Source organism: Sus scrofa, chromosome 18 (genome assembly GCF_054392235.1).
Source record: "Sus scrofa isolate SSC_HxYL_T2T_F1_AM1 chromosome 18, Sscrofa_HxYL_maternal_Yorkshire_Landrace_v2.0, whole genome shotgun sequence".
NCBI classification, from domain to species: Eukaryota; Metazoa; Chordata; class Mammalia; order Artiodactyla; family Suidae; genus Sus; species Sus scrofa.
In genome coordinates, this window is record NC_139400.1 from 13,561,888 (window position 1) to 13,586,011 (window position 24,124).

Genomic DNA, 24,124 nt, shown 5'->3' on the forward strand with positions numbered 1-24,124 from the left:
CACCCACGCCCTGAGAGCAGAAGGCAGGACACAGGCACTAAACCTTCACCAGGACACTGCAGTGTTTCTTTCCATTTTGTGTCATCTCTGGACTCTTGCTCTTTCATGTGGGGCCCATGGCCCAGCATCACCCGGGCGCGTATGAGAAACACAGACACTCCGGCTAAAATAGCAAAGAAAAGTTGCCCTTGACAGAACTAAATGAGCAAGGAAGACTTTTTTCAAGACTGACGCACTCAGGGAGTGAGACTGAACAAACTCAGCTAAACCACGGCAGCAGAGTTTTTAAGCCTCGGGGTGAACAGGCGGGAAAGCACTGGGAGAAGTTAGGGGGAAGCTGGTCAACCCCAGGAGGTCTCTGAGGCTGCTAATTTGCACTTGCTGTGGCGAGACGCCCACCCTCCCAAGGAGAGTGGGAAATGTGGACGATGGCATTTCAAAGAGACGTCTCCCAGGTCCTAAGCAGGACACACCTGGGCTGGGAAACTGGCAAGAGGCTGGAAGAAGATACATATCTCAAGGGGCAGAGAAAGAACGACAGTGACACGTTTGCTGAAGTAAATGCTCTAAGGAAGGGAGGACAGAAGGCAAGAGCCAGGAAGAGAGCTGTCTAAAGGTTTGTCACACTGACGGGAACGTGAAGGCCCTCTTGGGTCCCTCCCCAGACCTCTTGAAACTGATTCGCATGGACGGGGCCCAGGAATCTGTTTTTTTTTTAACAAGCTATCCGAATGTTTCCAAAAGGCGCCAAACTTCCAAGGCTTACGACTAATAGCCCAAGTAACTAGAAATCTGGTGTATTAATTTGCTGAGCTTAATAAATGTCATTTTGAGGAACTATCTCCCCTGTATAATAAAGCAGGCAGGTGAGGAATCGCAGTAGTGGTGTCTCCATGTCGGCCTTGAGGAGATAAGACCTAGCGTGGCATTTAGAGGAGCCCCGGGATTCTTTTTTTTTTTTTTTTTTTTTTTTGCTTGTTTTGTTTTGTTTCAGTGAGACCCCCACCCAAGAAAACTTAATATCATTCAAACAGGAATTTTCCATGGGACCCTGGATGCCCTTCCTTTGGTAAAGGCAATTCTTTTTCTTTCATGTTCTGTATTGCCTTCAGTGCATGAAGGGTATTTCTTTCCAAGCTACAGGGAGATGTTCTTTACAGGCCCAGTAAATCAAGGATAAGAACTAATTGAAACTTGCTTGCTATACCTTTGTGGGCTGAGTCTTGCAACAGGAAAGCAATCAGCCAGCAATTAAAATGCTAATACAGGGCTCACCCCAGTTGGGTGCTCTTGCCAAAATGCACTGGGCAGTGCCAGGAGAATTCTTAACAGCCGGCCTGGGCTGGGCTTAATTTAAAAGATACTGGTTTATCAGAGCTGCAAATAACACTGTAAGAGACATTTTGCCGTTGGAAAATAACAACAATAAAAACAATAATAATAATATAATAATAATAATAATAATACAGAACTGACTGTTATGATACAAACCAAATGACTCTCAATGAGCTGCATGCAGTCAGCTCAGTTGTTTAGAATTTGGTGCAAAGAGAACAGGCATCTTGGGTGGAGCCCACTCAGGCTTGCTTTTCTGGGGGGCCTGGCCTGTGCAAAAAGCTTAAGCTGCAGGTACCACAGACAAAGACTCAGAACATCAGAAATGTGACCAAGGCATGTGGAAGTGGTTTGATCTTATGACCTCGGCGGTGAACGGACCTCAATTTAAATCCTACCACTTGCTGGCCCTGTATCTCTGGCAAGTTAATCTTCTTCCTCTTCGCCTCAGCTTCCTCATCTGTACAGGGCGGATATGGAGGTACCTCCCCCCATAAAGTCCTTGCAAGGTTCAATATCATAACGTACAGCAGTTCCCGCAGGACTTGCACAGAACGATGAATTATTATTACCGACATTCTAATTCATCGCTCCAGACTCTGCCCTTCTCTGGCTCTCCTGCCCTCCCTGGTCCTGTTCCGCTGCCTTAGCCGTGGTCCCTATGCTTTGTACCTGTTCTCCCCAGAGCCCTCCATCACTGTTCCATTAGGGATCTCAGCTCCCATCTCACAACCCATAGGCCGGACCCGCATGGCCCCACCCACGACTGTTTCCCAGGAGGAAAGTCAACAAGCTCCTACCAAACTTTCCTCCTGCCGAGGGAGCCTGAGAGCACAGGATCTGCATCACCTCCAGTTCCCTTCCAAAACATACATCCAGTGTCCACTATGGATGGCCATCATGCTGCTGCTTTTAGGTATTTCTCTACTTTGATATTAGATGGACCAGCAAGCAAAACAATGCCCCCCCTCCACAAGGCCATCCACCTCCTAATCCCCAGAAGCTGTGACCATGTTACCTTTCATGGCCCAGAGGCTTTGCAGGTGTAACCAAGATGGGGCCATACTGGATGAGGGTGGACTCTAAAACTAACCTCTGGTGACCTCATAAGGAAGGAGAGATGTGGAGGCAGACATCACACACAGGGGAGAAGGTCACGTGACAATGGAGGCAGCCAATGGAAGAACGCATCCACAAGCCAAGGAGGACCAAGGACGGATGGCCCAGTGGGGAGCTAGAAGAGACCAGAAAGCATCCTCCCCGAGGGCCTTCGGAGATCACGGCCTTGCCGACGCCTTGAACTCAGACTTCCGACCTCCAGAATGGAGAGAGAAGAAACGTCTGTTATTTGAAGCCACCCACTTCGTGGTACTTGGCTATGGCCTTCTAGGAAACTAGTACCCTTGTTGCCAACTTGAAGCTTTATTTTTTTTTTAATTAATTAATTTTTTTTTTCTTTTTTGTCTTTTTACCATTTCTTGGGCCGCTCCCTCGGCATATGGAGGTTCCCAGGCTAGGGGTCCAATCGGAGCTGTAGCCGCCGGCCTACGCCAGAGCCACGGCAATGCAGGATCCGAGCCGAGTCTGCAACCTACACCACAGCTCACGGCAACGCCGAATTGTTGACCCGCTGAGCAAGGGCAGGGACCGAACCCGCAACCTCATGGTTCCTAGTCGGATTCGTTAACCACTGCGCCATGATGGGAACTCCCAACTTGAAGCTTTAGAGAATGCAAATCCTCTTAAGATTCTTCGGCTATAGCTCATTCAGGATGAGGTTGCCCGCGTCAACTTGCTCGTGAGCGGGATGCAAGGTATCCTGGGACACCCTCGTTCCTTCATACATTTCAGTGCTTACGAATAATGTGTGGGCCTTCTGTAGGCGTCGAGCAAATAAAGCATTTCGGTAAGGACAGAAAAGCAGGGTCGACGTCACCAGAGACCTTTGCTGAACTGCTCACCAGAGCCAAGCTAATAAACTCGCCTTCCACCAAAACTCCCACGTCTCCGCTTCCAGCAGAGAACACAGAGATGTTAGGAATCCAATAAGTGACCTCGGGCTAATTAAATCAACAGTCCTTGCAAATTAGGTTTGTAAATGAAAGCGTTTCAAAGGGCTCTAAAAAAAAAAAAAAAAAGTGGGATTCATTCCTATTGGGGATAACATTTGAGGATAAATTAACAAGTAGGAAAGAGTAAAGGAAGGAAACAGAATGGTCTTGGGCCGTCTGCAAAGTCAATTACCATTGGAAAACGCTCCCCTGAACACACAAAGACCCTCTCCTCTGCTGGGGCCCTGGAATTGTACATCCATAACCGCCTCCTCGGCAGTTATCTCCCACCATGCAGGGACCGCCATGGTGAGCAGAAGGATCTGCCTGCCTACTTGAAATGCACACACAGGCTTCTGCTTCTCAAAGACTGTTAGGAAGAGCACGCTGCCATGCCTCCCATCGCCACAAAAAGAAAGAAGAAAAAAGATCAGAATGATAGCCCTACGGACTCTGGGTCAAGGGTTGATGTCCTTGCACATGTCTGACCTTTAGCAACTTGCTTTGCTCTCTGGCTGTCATTTATTCATGACATGATAAATTACAATGCCTGCAATAGGGCCCTCGCAGAGATGCGATGCTTGGCTTTTACATCGTATGACCTTAAGCAAAATCTGTAAGTTCTAGGGACCCCCACAAGCACGCCTCCTGCCCAGTCCTGATGCGTCCGCCTCCTCCAGCCTCATTTCTGCCTCCCTTTATAAGGATACTGTGGTCCCGCCCTTGGGCCCGCCCAGGTCATCCAGGATAACCTTTCCAACTCAAATCCTCAGCCTACGCACATCAGCAGCGTCTCTTTTGCTCTAAGGTAAGAGCCACAGGTTCAGGGTATGTTTTGGGGGCCATGATTCAGCTGACGCACCCCCTTGCAAGACATGAGCTCCTAAGGGACAAGTACAGGCTTTGATTTTGTTATTTTTGGCCATGCCCACAGCATGCAGACGTTCCTGGGCCAGGGATTGAACCCCAGCCACAGCAGCCACGATGCTGGATCCTTAACCCACGGTGCCACCAGGGAACTCTGTACATTCAGGACCCTTGTACGGCGCCTTGTAATATAAATAGCACTCAGCAGAGTTTGATAAATGAGTGAACTGATGCACCCCTACTTCTATAATCAAGGCCATTACCTTTGAGTGTCCCTGGCTGGTCCTTGGTCGCTTTTCCATACAAAGTATCATTTGCTTTATACCATGTGTTGCATCATCACTTAGAAACATGTTGGTGAGGCATTCGTTTTTATCTCAGAATTCTCTTGCAACTCTCTGGCTTTCTGTGGTTTCAGAACATGGATTTTTCTTTTCCATTTCCATCCATCTTCTTTGTTTTTCCATTCATCCTACCCATTTTCTCAAAACACCTGGCCCAGGGTCACCAGGTGCTGGTGGAGAATCTTTGTCCGCATCACGTGGCTTCACCCAACCAGGATTCCTCGGGATCATATTTCAGTGGCTGGCCGGTTTAATCATCCCTCCTGTCGGGAAAGTTTGGCTTGCGGATATAAATCAAAGCAACTTTGCAACAAGAGTCAGGGACAGACTCACTTCCCGGGAAGAACTTCCCTTTGCAAATATATTACTTTTTCCATCATAAACAAGGTCACCCACTGTGCCTTTCACCTTGATGAGAAATTTAAAATTTCAAAAGGAATAACTGCCCTGCTGGCAGAGGAATCTTAGTTCATCTCACAGAGTCTTCTTTAAAAAAAAAAATCATAATTCTCCATCATAAATTTGTCCTGGTTAACCCAAGACGGGCTGTGGCTTTTGATTTGTGGGACCAAACATCTTAAATCTCACGGTTAACTACAAGTCCCTAAATCTAACTGTTTTGCTGACAAGAGAAGAAAATCTGGAAGGCCCAGACTTAGCAGACATTTTTCCTTGGCTTTGGCATGCCTCACCAGTGGCTGTCAGGTTGACGCTGTCACTTTGATCACTTTGTTTGGACGTGAGGCCGTAAGAACGGACATGCCCCATCCATCCCGTGAGTCTGAGCCCGTCACAGAGCAGGAAGGAGATGCAAGGCTGGGAGCAGGTTCAGGGAGCGATGGGAACCACAGGTACGTGCGCGGCAGGATGCAGCCTCCAAAACACTCATGAAACACCCACAAAATAGTTCCAGTCCCATGTGCTACTCCACCGCCTTGTCTTGCTGCTGCCCATCAAGTGGGGAAGTCTGTGACCTTGAACCTGGGCGGGACTCCGTGCCTGCCGCAAGAAATGGAAGCCAGAAGCGATGCTCTGTGCCTGGCAAGCCATCCGAAAAGGCCACTCTCTCTCGCTCTCTCCTCTCTCTGTCTCCCTCTCTCTCTCCCCTCTTCTCTCTGTCCTCTCTCTTTGCCTCCTCTCTCTCTGTCTCTCTTCCTTCTTGCCCTTAGAACTCAGCCACAATGTCTGGAGGAAGCCCGGACCATATGCAGAAGCCACGTGGAGGGAAGAATCGCACGGTGGAAATCCGCCTTTGCAATCATTGGGACCTCAGGAGCCTTAAATGGTGCCACTTCAGGGAACACACCCCACCGTCCAGGAAATACTGCTCGTTCCCAAACCTAAACATTGAAAGGCAACAAAATTCTTTTTTTTTTTTTTTTTTTAATATTTTTGAAGTAGAGTCGACTTACAGGGCGTGCTCATGTCTGCTGTGCGACGAAGGGATCCAGTTACACACGCACACACGCCCAGCCTCTTTCGGATTCTTCTCCCACACGGATGACCACAGAACCTCGGCTCGAGTTCCCTGTGCTTCACAGCAGGTCCCCGTCGTTCCACAGAGCTCCGTGGGCAAGAGGGCAAGGAAATTCCGTACCTGGAGGCCCAGTGGGGATGGCTTAGCCGACTATGTTGAGAGCAGTTCTCAGGAAATGGCTTGGTTTGTGGGAATTCAGAAAGATAGGACCAAAATCCCCACTCCTCAAATTCATTAGAATCTGGCCACCACTGAAGATATTTCTGCTCGTGTGGCAGGTGCCACAAGGAGGGACAATGCCCAACCTTCTCTGCCTCCCCCCACCCTGCCCCGCTGCAGACTCGAGGCCTGAGCACACTCAGCAGGCGTGGAGAGTCCACACTGACGGAATAAAGGAACAAAGGAGCACTGTGTAAACAGGCCGACGGTTCTCACCCATCGGGCCGTCTGTTATTCCAACAGAACAAAGATGCTCCCCGCCGTGTACTTTCCTTAATTAAAACTGATGAGGCTGAGAACAGGCATAACTTGGAGAGCAAGTCAGGTCGGGAATTACTATAATTATTTCTAAATTCAACAGTCGATTGGGAGTTCCCATTGTGGCTCAGTGGGTTAAGAACCCGCATAGTGTCCGGCAGAACCCGGGTTTGACCCCTAGCTTTGCTCAGTGGGTTAAGGGTCTGGCGTTGCCATGAGCTATGGTGTAGGTCACCGTCGCTCGGACCGGGCGTGGCTGTGGCTGTGGTGCAGGTCACCGTCGGGGAATTTGCCAACCTCGGTGATTAGTCCTCCAAGTTTCGGGAGCATTTCCCGGAAAAGCAATCACGTGGTCAAAAGAAGAATTCTTATTCTGTTCCCGCCGTTGCTGGACATCATTCTAAGAGAGTCATAAATATTACTTCTAATCTTCAAAACAACCCTAGGAGAGACGCCTCACGGGTATCTTACAGATGAGGAAACCTGAGAACCGAGAAATGAAAGGAATCGTCCGCCCAGAGTCACACAGCGAATAAGCACTGAAAACCCCAACCCAGACATTCTGGCCACAGAGTCTGCTCTTAAGCACCAGCCTCAACACCTCCTCAGGGACTCGGGTTATTTACTCCCACTGATCTGACTGTAAATTTACCCCACTCCTAAAAGGCACTTTGATTCTGTTTTCACTGCTCGGAAGAAGAAAAAAAGGCATATTGTGTTCAGGCATGAGCCAGACCATTAGCAAACACTCCATCTGTTTGTGCCTCAAACCAGTGAGGAAATAACAAAAAGAAATTCAACAAAGAGAGGAAAAAAACCACTTCAAATGTTTGATTGCCAAGAATTCTACAAGGCGGAAGGAAACCTCTGGCTAAAAATACTCTTTGGATCTAATACGAAGGGATAAATTAACTCCCTCCGGACTGCAACAAAACTTTGTTTCCCCACTTGTCCCATTATTTTTCAATCTGTTCAACTGAAAGCAAATCCAAAACCTACAAGAAAATAATTCCAAATGTTGTACTGTCGTGAAATACAGCTGCCTCATGAGAGGAGCGTTTCTTCCATCTAAATATTTCAAAAAAAAAAAAAAATGTCACATCAGAACAGAAGACAGGGGAGTTCCCTTCGTGGTGCAGCAGAAATGAATCTGACTAGGAACCCTGAGGTTGCAGGTTCGATCCCTGGCCTCGATCAGTGGGTTAAGGATCCAGCGTTGCTGTGGCTGTGGTGCAGGCCGGCAGCTGTAGCTCCGATCTGACTCCTAGCCTGGGAACCTCCATATGCAGGAGGTGCGGCCCTAAAAAGACAAAAAAAAAAAAAAAAAAGAATAGAAGAGGGGGTCTCCAGACTCCCGAAGTCCAGGCAGGTGCCAGGCAAAACTGGGCAGAAGGAGGAGCCCAGGTGTAAGGCCAGGCATTGGTGGTTCTTGGGATTCCCAGGCGGAAGTTCTGAAGATGGGGCCAGGCTGGGGAACACGATGGGGAGCCACGGGGCCAGGAATGTGGGCACCGACAGTGCAGGAACAGGCGAGGAAGAAGGGCCGACAGGCGTGAAGGAACCCTAGCCCCGACGCCTAGTCCACCTCTTTGCGATTGCCTCCACCCAAAAGGAAAGTTAGCTTCTCGCATCTTCATGGCAGGAGGTGGTTCCACCCCTTGGAGCAAGGTGCCTACCGAAGTTAGGACTCCACCCTCCCACGGAAACCAAAGACAGAGATGTCATTTCCCTTGAAGGCGACCTTTCAAAGATGGCTCTGGTCCTGGGTTGTGAATTAGCAAAAGGCCTTGGAAAGACTTGTATCTCCAACAGGAAGAGGAAGAATTTACAATTACGCAAGAACTTGCCCATGCAAGTTTCTAGGTAAATGCACAACGCCAGGGAAGCCAGGGGCCAAGAATCAGGAAGAAAGCGGTCCAAAGTTTCCCTGTCTGGGCCACCTCGGCACCCTGTCCTTTTCCCAAACCGTAAGAACGTCAGGCGGCCGCCCGGCTCCCGGAAGGATGGCAGGGGCTGAGCGGCGGAGGAGGACATCCAAGCCTGCCTCCTCTGGCAGCACCGGGCACAGGGCCTTCCTTACTCCACCTGCCGGGCTCGCCTTTGCCAGCACAGCTCGTCTAAAGAGAAAGGCTTCAGGAGCTGGGCGTTTTCTTTCCCAGGTCTCCTTGCGCGTTGGCTTTTTCTCTGCAATTGCGACACTGTTTCAGCTTGAGCCCTGGGGACAGACTGGGAATGCCTCGCGGAAAGAGCAGGAGGCTGTGAGCTGGTCCTTCCAGCAGCACCTTCTACTGATGTTTTGGGTTCTGCTCCGGATTTAAGCAACTGGTTTTCTCCCTCTTCTCGTCACTTTCCCATGCATATTTCTCTGGGCTTTTGCTTATCCTACATCTGGCCCTCCACCTACAACGTTCTGCCTGTTTGCCTCACCTGATCCCCCAGGAACCCGCCTCAAGTTCCACTGGACTCAGAAGCCTCCCCATGCCCCATCCGTTCATGGCTGGTTCTGGTCTCTCACCCAGACTGACCCACCCTGCCCCTCCCCACCTCCCGAAATGGAGGAAGGAACGGATGGCGAGAGGCCGAGGAGCAGAGGAAACATCCAGAAAGGAAGAGGAGACGATGTCAGATGAGCGGATAATGGTAACATCGGGCCTTGGAGCGCAGCGGCAGCCTGCAGGCACCCACACACCGCCCGGACGCACACGCCAGCTCAGGCCCCTCCCCAGAGCCAAGCTCTCCAGGGCTCGTCCAGCCCACACTTGGCCTTCCTGTTGTACCATCAGACATCCCAGCTCGGCTCCCGGCAGCAGGAATGGGGGTGGGTCCTCACAGAGCCAGGACACCCCCCAGCCCCAGGGCTCCCTGGGGGCAAATGTAGAGAGTCCTAGGACCAAGTCAGAGGGATGGAGATGCTCAGAGACCAAGCACCACCTGGCTGCATCCGTGAGGTTGCAGGTTCAATCCCCGGCCGTGCTCAGTGGGTTAAGGATCCGGCGTTGCTGTGAGCTGTGTTGTGGGTCACAGAGGCAGCTCATATCTGGCGTTGCTGAGGCTGTGGTATAGGTCGGCAGCTGCAGCTCTGATTAGATCCCTAGCCTGGGAACCTCCATGTGCCATGGGTGTGGCCCTAAAAAGACAAAAAAAAAAAAAAAAATTTTTAAATGGGAGTTCCTTGGTGGTTAGGATTCAGCCCAGGTTCATTCCCTGGTCTGAGAACTGAGATCCCACGTCAAGCCATCAATCTGCTGCATGCCACAGTCAAAAAATGAAAATAAAAATAAAAAGCAAGAACATTGTAAATCAACTATAATAAAAAAAAACTTAAAAAGAGAGGGAGGGAGTGGGATGGACTGGGAATTGGGGTTAGTAGGTGCAAACTATTGCATTTGGAGCGGATAAGCAATGAGATCCTGCTGTATAGCACAGGGAACTATATCCGTTCACTAGTGTTGGAACAGGATGGAAAATATTATGAGAAAAAGAATGTATATATATGCATATATGTATAACTGGGTCACTTTGCTGTACAGCAGAAATTGACAGAACACTGTAAATAACTATAACAAAATGTTCTTAAATGATTCTTTCAAGGCTGCGCCTGCGGCACATGGACGGTCCCTGGGCTAGGGGGTTGCATCAGAGCAGCAGCTGCTGGACAGCACCACAGCCACAGCCACTGGTCTGCACCACAGCCACAGCCACAGCCACAGCCACACTGGATCCAAGCCACATCTTCGAGCTACGCTGTAGCTTACTGCAACACGGGATCCTTAACCCACTGAGCAAGGCCAGGGATTGAACCTGCATCCTCACGGACACAAAGCAGGGTTTTCTGTCGCAGACATGTTTCTCTGAAATCTCCACCTTGTCCTTCTTTACTTTATCCCATCTTCCTGCTTTGGAAAAACACTCACAGTGCTGGTAAATGACTTAAGCTTAAGAGCAAAGACTGTTATGTGCCTAAAGGTCAGAATAAAAGCTTAACCTTTTACCAGCTAAGTGGCAGAACTTACAAAATAGTTAACAAACCCTATACCCGCCACACCCATAGCCCCTCCTCACTTGATCTCATCTGAAAAGCCCAATAAAAGCGGTGTGGTTTCTGGAGGCGGGGCTCTTGGTCCCTGAGACCTTGAGTCCCCCCCCCAGTTCCCACCTTTACTGTCTCTGCGTCTTGTTTTATGTTAACTCTTTTCCTTAAGTTCCACAACACCTGTTCTTCAGCCCCATCCTGCTGAGCTGGTCTCGGCAGTTTTCACTGAGCCATAACGGGAACTCCTAGAAACTTTTTTTAAAAAAAGGCAAGTTAGTCAACTGAATCTTGAAATTCTGCCCCTTGGTCCCCTTAGGCGTGGTCTGCACATCACTCAGAAGAAGGACTCAGATGGAGCAGGTCCCCAAGGGCTTTGCCCCCGTCTGTGCAGATAGGAAGCCTGCAGGTTAAAGACACATTCGGAAAACAGAAATTAGGAGTTCCCGTCATGACGCAGTGGTTAACGAATCCCGACGGGTTGCGGGTTCGATCCCTGGCCTCACTCACTGATTAGGGATCCGGCGTTGCCATGAGCTGTGGTGTAGGTCGAAGATGCGGCTCAGATCCCGCGTTGCTACGGCTCTGGCGTAGGCCAGTGGCTACAGCTCCAATTAGACCCCTAGTCTGGGAACCTCCATGTGCCATGGGAGCGGCCCTAGAAAAGACAAAAAAAAAAAAAAAGAAAATAGAAATGAAATTTGCCTAGAAGATGGCATCTTGTGGGGAAGAAAGAAAACATGGGCATACCCCACATAAATCGAGGTCTTTGCTCATCAGCTCACACACACAGAGGAGTCATGTTGTGCCTAAGAAACTGCATTAAGTGTGAGAACACGACCCAGCCCGAGCACAGGAGGGATCACGCCGCTTTGCCTGTCAGGTGAACAATGGCCTCCTCGTCCGAGCCGGGGAAGAGGCAATCACCACAACACGCATTTTTTCTGCTAATTCTTCTACATGAAATAACTGATAACATGTCACATTTTCCTCTAAAACACCCATCTTCTCCATGTGCTTAACAGGGTGCTCTTCTCAGCCTGCTCAACTTCGGCCCACAGCAAAGCAATTATTTATTTTAACAGCTGCGTGTAAACCAAATGGTGCTAAAATTCATCAAGGCGCCATCACTGCTCTTACAAAATAGAGGGTGACGTTATCCCAGCCTGGCTCTTCGAAGCGGTCTCTCCTGCCAATAACGAGACAGCCTATGGCCAGCACCAACTGGCGCTGACTTTATCGCGTCTGCCATTTAGATACGATGGCAACACCATTCGCAGAAAAAATATCCGGCAGCGGGGCTTTCTATCAACAGTGACACAACCTCCAGCCACACTGGGCCAAGAAAATTCCCTGTGCTTTGAGGACGCTGGGTGCATTTGGTTAGATCACCTCTTTTTTGGAATCCGCAGAAAGCAGCAACGAGCAATGTCGACAGTGTCACACGATGCACAAATGCTTACAACACACATCGCTTATAACCCACAAGGGCTTATAACACACGCGTGCAAGCGGCTTGTGGAACCAGAGACCTTCAGCTGCAAGAGGTCCTTACTCTCCTTTGGCAAAGCGACTGATTCTAGAATCTGCTAGAGTCCAAGAGCGCGTTTCGCTCAAGGGGACATTGCTGCGGTGAACTTTAATTAGCGCTGAAATAAGTCAAAGAGGATATGATAGTTTGTGCTTCTAGGACCCAGATCAATACGCCACGAACTCCCAAAGAGCCGGTAATTTGTATTTATTGTTTAATTGCTTCTCTTTTGCCTCAACCACAGAAGGGCCTTTGGGAGGAGCGGAGGCAACCACAGCTCCTGCTGTTGAGAAGGCAGTTTGGAGACAAAGTGGCTGCGGTGTTTCTTTGGCAGGTGGGAGCCTCCGCGCCCACGCTGATGGGAGCTTGCGGGCTGCCAGGGGCGCCCCGCCGGTCAAGCCCACACCAGCCCCGGCCACTTCCATGTGTTCTCCAGCAGTCAGAACAGACCTGGGAGAAGGGACGAGGCACTTGGGTGTTCCTTGCTGGGCCACAGTTAGGACACCCCAAATGAGGAGACACCCTTGTGGGGAAGAAGCCGTGAGAGCAGCCTTTGGCTGGGTCTTTGCAATCCTGGGGCCCCACGTGGTGTGGGATCCTGCTTCCTGGAGGGTCCCCTCAGACACGTTCCCACTTATGGACCCAGAAGGCATCTGGTGGCCTTCAGACCTGCTCAGTGCAGAAAGAAGGGATCGGCTCAGCGTGGGGAGAGCAGGAGAGAACCAGATGTCAAACACCCCAGCTCCCCAACTCCCCAGTCCAGGCTCCTTTTCCAGAGCCTGAACTGGGACAACAAGCTCTCGTTTCTCAGACCTGACTCATTTGAGATATGTGACCATTGCCCTTAACTGGCTCCTAAAACACTAACCTTAACTTTAAAATCAGGAGTTCCTGTTGTGGCTCAGGGGTAACAAACCTGACTGATATCCATGAGGGTGCAGGTTCGATCCCTGCCTCACTTCGTTAAGGACCTGGAGGTGCCATGAGTTGTGGTGTAGGTCTGAGACACGGCTTAGATCCTGCATTGCTGTGGCTGTGGTGTAGGCCAGCGGCAGCAGCTCCGATTTGACCCCTAGCCTGGGAACTTCCACAGGCCACACGAGTAGCCCTAAAAAGCAGAAAAAAAAAAGTTTTTTCTAATTTAAATAAAATTAAATTAAATACAAAACTTAGCTTTGAGTTTTCTGAAAGTTTTAAGTGTGATAGTACTAAAAAAAGAAATTTGCTGAGAGCGAGTATAAACAAAATGGCAGGATGCATATTTAATACCTTAATTATAATAACTGACATATTTACTGTATGTTATCTGTGATAATTAATACATGTATCTAATTTAATAGAACGGACTATTTTTTAATATTAGAAGAAGCAGTTAATATACAATAAGCCAAAGTCAAATACAAATCATTGTTACCAATCCATTCATTCGTTAAAACAGAGCCTTGGAGTTTGCATGATGCATAGATGATATTCTGCTAATCTCACTAGTGTTTTGTGTAAACCAAAGGTGATACCATGGTTTAAATGAAGGCTGTAAGGGAATATTACTCATAAAAAGGAAAGAAATGTTGCCATTTACAGCAACATGGATGGACCTGAAGGGTGTTATGCTCAGTGAAATAAAAGTCAGGCCAGAGAAAGACAAACACCGGATGGTATCATTTATATGTGGAATCTCAAAATATAACACAAACCAGTGACTATAACAAAAAGGAAGCAGACTCACAGATACAGAGAACAAGCCAGGGGTCACTGTGGGAAGAGGGAAGGGGGAGGGGCAACAGGGGCACAAATATCTATGCGTAAAATAAATAATCTACAAGGTATCACACAGCACCTGGAATATAGCCAATACTTTATAATAACTGTAAATGGAGTATCAGCCCTAAAAATTTTGAATCACTATGTTGTACACTTGAAATTAATATTGGTTTTTTATTGTTGCCTTGGGGTGGTTATTTATTTATTTATTTATTTTGCTTTTTAAGGCCACACTCGCTGCATATGGAAGTTCCCAGGCTAAGGGTCAAATGGGAGCTACAGCTGCTGGCCTACGTCACAGCCACAGCAACGCAGGATCTGAGTCACATCTGCGACCTACACCACAGCTCACGGCAATGCCGGATCCTTAATCCACTGAGAGAGGCCAGGGATCGAACCCGAATCCCCATGGATACTAGCTGGATTCGTTTCTGCTGCACCACAACAGGAACTCCATGAAGCTAATACTGTAAATCAGGGAGTTCCCCTTATGGTTCAGTAGGTTACGAACCCAACTAGTATCCACGAGGACGTGGGTTTGATCCCTGGCCTCGCTCAGTGGGTTAAGGATCCGGCATTGCCGTGAGCTGTGCTGTAGGGCACAGACGTGGCCCAGATCCCGAGTTGCTGTGGCGATGACACAGGCCGGCAGCTACAGCTCCCATTTGACCCCTGGCCTGGGAACTTCCATAAGCCGCAGCGCCCTTTAAAAAAAAAAGTGAAATATATAGTGTAGATATATATACTGTAAATCAAATTTACCTCAGTTACGAAACGGAATGCCACCACTCAGACTGGATCGATGCCTTCTGGTCGCACCCCAGTTGGTCTGAACCCCACACCTCAACGATATCCATGGCTACGTCTCACCTAGAAGAGGCACCTGTGTCTGTGGGTCAAAGGAGAAGGCTGGAGAGTGAGTGTCGGAGTTTCCAGAGGCAGAGCCCGTCCCCGCGTCCACCATACACAGGAAGAAGACGCTGAGGAAAAGTGGTCTTTGATACAAGAGGAGGAGGAGGAGGGCCTCTCAGGTGGAGGGAGCGGAACGGGGCACCTCGGGGGCAAGGATGAACAAACATCGGGCTGGACCACAGCCGAGCCCACACCCAAAAGATGCTGGAGGTGCCTTTTAACAAAGGACATGGGGGTTCGCTTGTGGCACAGCAGGTTGAGGATCGGGTATTGTTCAATCCCTGGCCCAGGAACTTCCACAGGCTGCAGGTGTGGCCAAACGTTTTTTTTCGATTTTTAAAAGATATATATATATTTGTCCTTTTTTTGTCTTTTTTTTTTTTTCCTTTTCTAGGGCTGCTCCCGCGGCATATGGAGGTTCCCAGGCTAGGGGTCGAATCAGAGCTGTAGCCACTGGCCTATGCCAAAGCCACAGCAATGCGGGATCTGAGCCGTGCCTGCAGCCCACACCACAGCTCACAGTAACGCCAAATCCTTAACCCACTGAGCAAGGCCAGGGACCGAACCCGCAACCTCATGGTTCCTAGTCGGATTCGTTAACCACTGTGCCACGACGGGAACTCCATTAAAAGATATTTTTAGGAGACATGAACACAATGAAAGTCATTCAAATAGGGAGGAAATGACAAAATCTACTCAATGAGGATGAACGAGTAAAATCATTTTACCGGAAAACCTAAGCCTAGGAAATCCATCAAAAATAAACGCAAACCTTGACTCGGACTCCACTGACCCTCCCCGTGCTGTAAATGCAAAGACATCAGGGGCCGGGACGTCCTCCTCGCCCATGAATGTCATCCCGGGGGACCGGCGGGCCCCACATGCCCATCCCATCATCCCTTCCCACGACTCAGTGGTCCCCGGCCGGGGTCCTGCCTATGACCGGTCTCTGGGCTCCTTGGCCACCCCCTCCCCCCACCCCCACACGCCCTTGGTTCTCACGCCTGGGCAGTTGGTGGGTGACTCAGACCAGCGCGTGGACAATGCTGGCCGGACACACATGCTGAGAATCCTGGCCCCAGGAGAAAGCAGGGGGAGAGTGTTCCCGCTAAAGGGACAGACCCCAGCCCCCTGACCCACAGTTTTCTGGATTTAGGATGAGCGTGTGAAAACCACCAAGTATGGAGGCTGCAGGGGAGAATGCCATCAGGTGAGAGGAGATGCAAGAAATGTCCAAAGAGACATGACCTTGAATCCACTGATCACCATCTGGCTGGTGATCTTCAGCCCACATGGCCCACGGAGGAAAAAGCTCCCCTTCTGACACCACTGGTCTCTCCAGGTTAAACTGCTCCCTTGCAGGTTTCCTGGGGTGGGGTGGGGTGGGTCGGGTCCCCCCACCCCCGGGTTCCCCCCCACCACCCGCCTGTCTCTGAATTTTCAGCTCAGGGCAATTACTCCTCAGAAAGCCTCCTGTTCTGCTGAAATTCCATCCACTCCTGTATTTTATGGTGATTCTTCCTCTACCAGCCCGCTCGTACCCACTTGGCCGGCACTCTGCCTCCCAAACCGCCAGCCCTTTTTCCGAATTAATCTCCCTAGTGCTTTTACTGTCAGAAGCTCTGCCTGCGCCCCTCGTTTCATTGCACTTCACAGGCCTGGTTCCCAGGAGCGCGAAAGCAGTGAAACTGCTCAAGCAAACAGGAAACGTTTATGAGGCGTCCACACAGTGTGAGCTGAGCGGCCAGGGGCCGGCCCAGGTCCCGAGGCCACTCGCCGCCCGCGGCTCCAGCCCCTGGTCCGGCTCCCCACACCCCGCCCCCCACCCCCGTCTGAGTGGTCTGGGGCTTCTTCAACGGAAACGGGCTTCCCAGAGTCTGGGGGCTGGAAGTTCAAAATCAAGGCACCAGCAGACCTGGCATCTGATGAGAACTTGGTTCTTGGTTCAGAGACAGACACCGTCTCACTGTTTCTTCACGCGATCGGAGGGAGCTCTTGGGGTCTCTTTGATTAAGCTGCTAATCCCATTTGCGGAGGCTCCATCCTCAAGGCCTAATCACTTCCCAAAGGCCCCACCTCCAAATGCCATCATATTGGGGGTTCCGTTTCAACGTATGGATGTGGGGGCCGCATTCGGTCCCCGGCACCCACCTTGCTTCTCCGGGGGTGCTCAGGGACCTCGTGGTCTCCCCTGCCCACCTTCCTCGAGCAGAACCTGCTCTCAGGAAAAAACTAGAATCCATCCTTTTCTTCTCTTCCCCCAGCTAGATTGGACCAGGCTGCGTGGTGGCTTCTCCTCTCTCACGGGGTGGGGCACGGGGGGTGGAGCCTCCCACAGGCCCCTCCCCATCCTCGCTCCCACCCCCACCCCCACCCCCCACCCAGAGCAAGCCCCACAGAGCCACAAGTGTACCAGCATCTGCGCCCGGCAGCACATCCGTGCCACCTGCAGACACACATGCACGGAGGGGATGAGCCCCGAAACTTGCATGCCCTCCCCTCTCCCACCCCGCGCAGCCCCCGTTGGCGCAAAGCCCTGCGGCGCGTGGCCAGGACAGCGGCTCTGCGGTTTTGCTCCTGCCCTAAACTCCCATCTCGGCGTGGGAATCCCAGCCCCCTACTCTGCAAAACCCGCCCCTGGACTTCAGCCTCGCCTTTAACCATCTGCGGAGTTAGATCCGCCCTCGGTGTGGCCTCTCTGTAGTCCGAAAAGCTCCCTCGGCCCTGGAGATACACACGGTCCGTGTGGGAGCCCCTCACTCTGCAGAGGTTCTCTTCCCCCAAGGGCTTCATCTTATCTTCAGGTCTGCTAAGGCCAGGTGTGCCCAGGTGGGTACCACCATCTCCCTGAGTTCTCCTGCCCCTGCTCAGGGCTGCACGCAGGTGAAAAGGTCCTAGATCTTCTGATTGAGGCATGAGTGGAAAGTGGGCCTTACCCACCCCAGGCTGGAAACCCCGCCAGGCTGAGGTTTCCAGGTGGAAGCAGTCTCACCCTCAAGGGGCCGCCTGAGATCAGGCGCCCTGAGCCTGGGGCTCCAGGTCTCGGAGTTACTGCTGTGTGGATGCTACAGACAGTAGAATAGCTCTTTGCTAGAGGCCCTCACTTGGGAACTGTTGCAACATACAGTTCACTGCTGTTGGTCTTCAAACTCACCTAGGTGGTTTATCCATCAAAATCATTTGCCCAGCGTTCCATCTGTCAGTGTAGAGAGCATAGCTCCCCCTTCCACATTTATAATTGTGTAATTCTGGTCCTGGGTGTGGGTTCGCCCCACCCCCACCCCAGTGCCTCTGGATACACACATGTGCACACACACTCTCTCTCTCTCTCTTACCCAAACACCGTGCCGACATGGCGACAGCACATCTTCCCTGCATGCCATTCTGGAGACAGGTGGCTGTGATCCATTGCTGCCTTGCATGGCCCGCAGCCATTGATCAAGGGGAGACCGCCAGGTAACAAAAGGACACGATTCGTCATCCCCAGAATGTCCACTATGGGGATGGGCAGAAATTCAGACGAGACCAGGCACCCAGATGGTGACTGTCCAGATTAAACGCAGCACTCGGGCACCGGAGGCCTGGCACAGCCCGTCTCTGCCAACGACACCAGCAAAGTGGACAGGCCAGGTGCTGGGTTTGCCTTTCCTGAGATGCTCCGCAGGACTCAGTCAACGTCTGCGAATGAGCACGGCCCTGGGGCGGTGCCCGCCCAGGTACGTGATGGTGGGGACCCCAGAAAGGACTCCATGCCAGCTCCCCAAAAGCACGAGAGCAAAGAGGAGCTTCAGCACACCTTAAATGCCCTCTGCTCGGTCTGTGTCAGAAACAACAGGCTCCCCAAGTTCTCCGACACTGATTCAAATGCCAACGTCCTCAGAAACACCCTCGCACTACACCCAGAAATCATGTTTTGCCACCGACCTGGGGACCCTCAGGCTGACACCCAAAAGCAATGCTCATAATGTCTTAACGAACCTTGCTTCGAGAATCACTTTGTAAGGAGTACGTGGGTCAAATCATCGCCTTATACACCTTAAACTTCCACGATGGCACATATGCCAATGATCTTTCAACGCGATGGTGGAGGGATAACCATCACAGCTACGCTTCTGGGAAATCAGAAAAATGTGACTTTGGCACCTGTCGTGATACTACCTAACTGTGTGGCCTTGGAAAAGTCATGTCACCTCTCTGTAAATTTCACGACTTGGGTTCAATCAGGAGTCACAGGCTGGATATCCTCAAAGGCCGGGAGGGAGCGACGCTGCCTGCACAGTCAAGGCGTGAGCCCGAGGGGCACGGTAGGGCCTAGGGCATGCTGGGGAGCCGACGCCAGCGTCTAAGAAAATTCCAAAAGTTGTAAATGCAATCCACGAGAAACACCCCTGTGAATCAGCAACCCCCAGCCTGCATGGTCTCTCAAGGCCACTTCACATGAAGTTTCTCAATTGCAAGATCTATATGAGATAGGGTCGGTCATCCCCAAAGAAATTTGTTTGAATCGGGCTGTATTTGGTTGTCTGGAATATAAATCCAGGAAGGCTCTCCCCAGAAAGGAGGATGTACGTGGGGTTCAGGGATCCAAGAAAAGCTGAAGAAATGGGGCCGGGGCACCTCCAGGGACCTCAGGCAAAGGGTCCTGTGACCCCTCTGGCCGGTGCCTCTCTCCCGTGAGACGGGCTACCCTGCGGGTGTGGCTTCCTCTCTTCCCTCCAGCCTTAGCTCATCTCCATGTGCCGCTTTCAGATTCCAGAGGGAAGATGCTTCTGGCCTATCGTAGAACCACTGCCCATCCCTGACCAAGCCACCATGGCCCAGAAGGGCCAGGTCACACGACGCAATCCCAGCTGGGCAGGCGCCCCTCCTCACAAGGCCCTGGAGGGGGCTTGGCCACAGGGCCTCCCAATTCAAGGTCGAAATGGCAGCTATTAAATCTGTTTGCTCCTCAACATTTTTCCCTCTCCGAGGGCTCCAACAGGCCAGTTTCTGCCTCCTTCCTCCTGCTGGTCCCTGGAGAAAATCCACTCCAGCCACCCCCTCCCTGCGGCTCTGCTTGCTCCCAGCCCCCAGGGGACCTGCCAGCCCTGAGGCTCCCTGGTTCCTGCTCTGCTGGATGCGGAGGGAGCCTGAGAAGGTGAGCCCCTCAGAGAAGGTGTCTGCGGGGACCAGGAGGGCAAAGCCACGTGGAGAAGCTTTCCTCCTTGTCATTCATTCTCGGCGTGTATGACATGCCGGGGACTTTATGAGTGCTAAATCAGTTTTATTGCCCCTATGATTTGATTGATCTTGTTAGACCTGACAAGAAATCAATTGGAAAAAAATATATGTCCCTTCCCGGAATGGGCTTTCCATCTTCAAGTAAAGGAACAATCTAACAACAGCAGGGGAAGGTCCAAGAAGCCGTCTCGATAAAATATCACCAAGCCCGCGGCCCTGGGCAGAGGCTGCTTTCCAGCCTCCAAACACCAGAAGGAAATGAAGAGAGAGACAGCAGGGAGGGATTCGGTAGATTCAGAGATGTCACCACCACGCGACCCTCAGAGCTGCAGAAAAGGCCAGCTGTGTGCCCAGACACCCCTCAGCTCTGACCACACACACTCAGAGACAATGGGAAAGCCAGGAATGTCACCGGAGACTCGGGAAGACACCTGGGCAGGTGGCCATGCTGACACCCAAGGCTGTCAGACATGATAAAAAGAGGAAGGCTGACCTGGAGCCAAACCATCCTGTCCTGTCATTCTCTAGCTGGGTGGCCTCAAGCCTGCATGTTCCTCCCTGAACCTCAAAGCGCTTCTCTGTAAAACAGGGGTAACAGGACCCACGTGAAGAGGGGCTGACATGAGTGACGCGTACAAAGCGGCCGCCCAGCCCTGGGCACTTGTGAGCCCCAGGGGGACTCCTTACCTTCCATCACCAGAGATGAGGGCACCTCCAGGGCTGGTTCAGCACAAAGTTGGAAGGACTCAGTGAAAGAACCAGGCTGCAGACCAGGGTTCACCTCTGGTGTCTCTAAAAGGACTCTGCTCCAGAAGCACCTGCAGCACCGTACCAGTCTGCTCTGTAACAGTCTGCTCTGTACCAGTCCACTCGGGCTGCCCTAAAAGAACACCATAAATAAGGCACATAATCACGAAATGTCCCTTCTCACAGCTCTGAGACTGGAGGTCCAAGCTGGAGGCGCTGGCCGATTTGGGTCCTGGTGAGGGCTCTTCCTGGCTTTGCCCGCAGCAGCCTTCTCACTGAGTCCTCCCTCATAGGCTGCAGAGAGCAAACCTCTCCTGCCTTTCCTTACAGGGCTACTGATCCCATTGGATCAGGGCCCCACCCTTCTGCCCTCTTCTCCTGAATTACCTCCGGAACAGCCCTGTCCCCCAAACCGTGGGTGGTTAGGGCTTCAACATATGAATCTGGGGGGGACCACAGTTCAGTCCATAGCAAGCGCCTGATCAAAATACAGATTCCTGGCAGTTCCCGTTGTGGCTCAGCAGGTTAAGAACCTAACTAGTATCCATGAGGACGTGGCTTTGACCCCGGACCTTGCTCAGTGGGTTAAGGATCCGGCGTTGCTGGGAGCTGTGGAAGTGATCACAGATACAGCTCGGATCTGGCGTTGCTGTGGCTGTGCTGTAGGCTGGCAGCTGCAGCTCCGATTCAACCCCTAGGCTGGGAACTCCCGTATGCCATGGGTGTGACCCTAAAAAGAAAAAAAAAAACATATTCCTGGGCCCGTGGGGGGCTGTAGAATCAGAGCCCAGTCAGCTGAATGTTTAACAAGCCTTTCTTCCCACCCCTACCCCAGGAGGCTGCCCTGCGATGTTTGATTTCGAGAATGGCTGGGAGTGTCACGGGCAGGCTGGGGCCACTATGTCATGTGCTCACAGAGCAGTGCATGGAGCCCTTTATAAGAGCAACTGAATTACCTAAGGGTCCCTTGTCAGTCCCCCATTTACCAGGAGAGCATACATGAGGGGCTGCGGCTGCCCTGCCCCCACTCGCCCCCAAGCTGCCCAGTTTGAGAATGAAAGTCAGAGGGATCTTCTAGAGACCCTGTCATTTCAGAGAAGAAAGATGGGAAGGGATTGAAAACCCAGCGTGGTTCAGAGAGACCAAGCCCAGGACAGGCAAAGTCGTGGCCGGTCTGCTCTGGGGCACCCCCCCCCCAGGGCCCCCATGACCACTGAAATGCTGCCGTGTTTATTCAACGTTTTTCTCTCTTTTAATGACTTTAGAAATTGACCCTTCAAGTTCAATGGGAACATTTGACAGGGGAGGGAGCAGAGAGACTAAGAGAGCAGGAATTCTGGATTTAATTTAATTTGGATCTTCAGCAGCAAAATTTACGCAGACCAAATGAGAGACTGGTACTTCCAGAAAGGGAATATCTAGAGAATTCAGGGGGTGTCAGACAACCCACATTTCTGTGAATTGAGCAACCTGAGCCCCTTCCTCGCAACCCCCCAGATCACTGCGTGGGCGGAAGGGGCTCTGGGTGGGGAGCTCCCTGGAGCAAGGGACACTTCCCACCATCACCAGCCTGGGGGGAGAGACCCCACCGGGTCAGTGGACACCTAACAGTGTCCCCGAGGCTCCAGGGCCATGCTGGGTCGAAGGACAGTGGGCTGGGAGGCCAGAGGAGGTGAAGGCAAGAGGGGAGGGGCTAGAATCGTCCAGATCTCTTTAAAGTCAATTGGGCAACAGTGATGCTCCCTACCCACCAGGTGCTGGTGGGTGTGGCGCACAGGGGCTCTCGGCCCTGCAGGGGGAACCCAAACTAGCGCAGCCACATGGGGGGAAGTTTCTTACAAAAGTCAACTCTCCCCCCGAGATCCCCCCCCTGCCCCGCGCACCCCGGCTCCACCACGCCGAGCCCCCAGCTGCTGCCCAGGGAGCCGCGCCCATGGCGCCCTGGAGGCTGTGCGCGCTGCACCTGCAGCCCCTCCATGGGCCTGAGCATCCGGACAGCCTGGTCCTCCACCCACAGGCGGGGCTCGGCCCAGTCACCCCTCTTTAGAGCAGTTTCCTCAGCCGTCAGGGAAAGAGGCCGTGCGCCGTGGTCAGCATCCCCGCCAGCTCCTGAGACTCGGCGGCTACACAAGCCTCAGCCTGAAGCAAGTCTCACTCTCTCTCACACACACACACACACACACACACACACACACACTCCCCCCAACTGACACACCATCTACACACGCACATGCACATGCCAACTCACTCACACCACCTACCCACACACACAACACACACTCGCCACGAATACACACAAACACACACCAACTCACACATTCACACACCACACATACACACACACACACACCATCAAACACAGAGACACACATGCGTCCCTCTGGGAGTTAAACCTGGGGAAAGTGAACAGCAAGACTGGTCTGAGGAGAAGGAAGCCCTTTAAAGAGCAGCCCTGAGGAAGCACATAAACAGGGTCTCCCAGGAGTCCCTGTCGTGGCTCAGTGGTTAACGAACCCGACTGGCATCCATGAGGACTCGGGTTCGATCCCTGGCCTTGCTCATGGGTTAAGAATCCGGCGTGGTGTGGCTGTAGTGTAGGTCGCAGATGCGGCTACAGCTCCAATTGGACCCCTAGCCTGGGAACCTCCCTATGCCGCAGGTGCAGCCCTAAAAAGACAAAATGAAAATTTTAAACTTTTTTAAAAAAAGGGTTTTCCACCCCTCCCCACACCCGGCGCAAGACGGTGTCTGGAGATTAAAGGAAGAAGGTGACCTCACTGGACACACAGACACACAGACACACACAGACACACACAGACACACACACACACACACGGTCAGGCTCTCGCCCCTCTGCAGCCACCTTGGGCCCTGCGCCCTGCGGCCAGCACGGGAGCCAGCCCTGAACCACAGCCTCTGCCACCCCCTGGAGGAGAGCTGAGCGGCTCGTGCGGGGCCATCAGAGTGGCTCAGAGGCCAAGCTGCGTCCCCCTCCACCCCCTCCACGGCAGCCTGCTGCTCAGGCAGCCCTGGCTGAGGAAACCAGACGGTACTGTGGATTTCATTTTCAGACAGTGCACCGGGTCACAAAGCTATCTGTCACGAGGTGACAACATATTTCAGGCCAGGGATGGTCGCCCGCTCAGTGTATTAGCGAGGCAGCGAGGCGTCAGACCCAGCATGTATTCTCTCCGGTTCAAGGGCCGAGGGATGGAGTCAGGCTGGTGAATCTGGTTTAGCAGGTGATCTATTTCCAGTCCCAGCCAGTCATTAGGTTCTAATGTGTGATGTGTCCTTTTCTGGTGTATTAAATCCCTGATAACTGCGTATTTATTACCCCCCCCCCGCGCGTTATGAAGGCACGCGGCCATC

The 24,124-nt window shown here is 51.9% G+C and overlaps 1 protein-coding gene and 1 long non-coding RNA gene across 4 annotated transcripts in view; both read right to left on the bottom strand.

Annotated features, from left to right (window-relative positions):
* The window catches only part of LOC146394873 (uncharacterized), a 40,277-nt gene extending 34,344 nt beyond the window's left edge, over positions 1 to 5,933 (bottom strand). Inside the window, exon 1 of the long non-coding RNA XR_014833468.1 lies at positions 4,517 to 5,933. This is a non-coding gene — a long non-coding RNA (uncharacterized LOC146394873). The remainder of the gene's footprint in view (positions 1 to 4,516) is intronic.
* The window catches only part of ACTR3B (actin related protein 3B), a 271,775-nt gene that overhangs the window by 146,069 nt on the left and 101,582 nt on the right, over positions 1 to 24,124 (bottom strand). Inside the window, exons 11-12 of one of the 3 annotated variants that reach the window (XR_014833441.1) lie at positions 20,693 to 20,885; positions 14,636 to 14,762 (exon numbers count right to left, since the gene is read on the bottom strand). The gene's annotated coding sequence lies outside the window, so the exon portion shown is untranslated. Of the gene's footprint in view, positions 1 to 14,635; positions 14,763 to 15,145; positions 16,122 to 17,819; positions 20,886 to 24,124 lie in introns of those variants that run through there. The other 2 variants (XR_014833439.1, XR_014833440.1) reach the window with 2 other exon arrangements.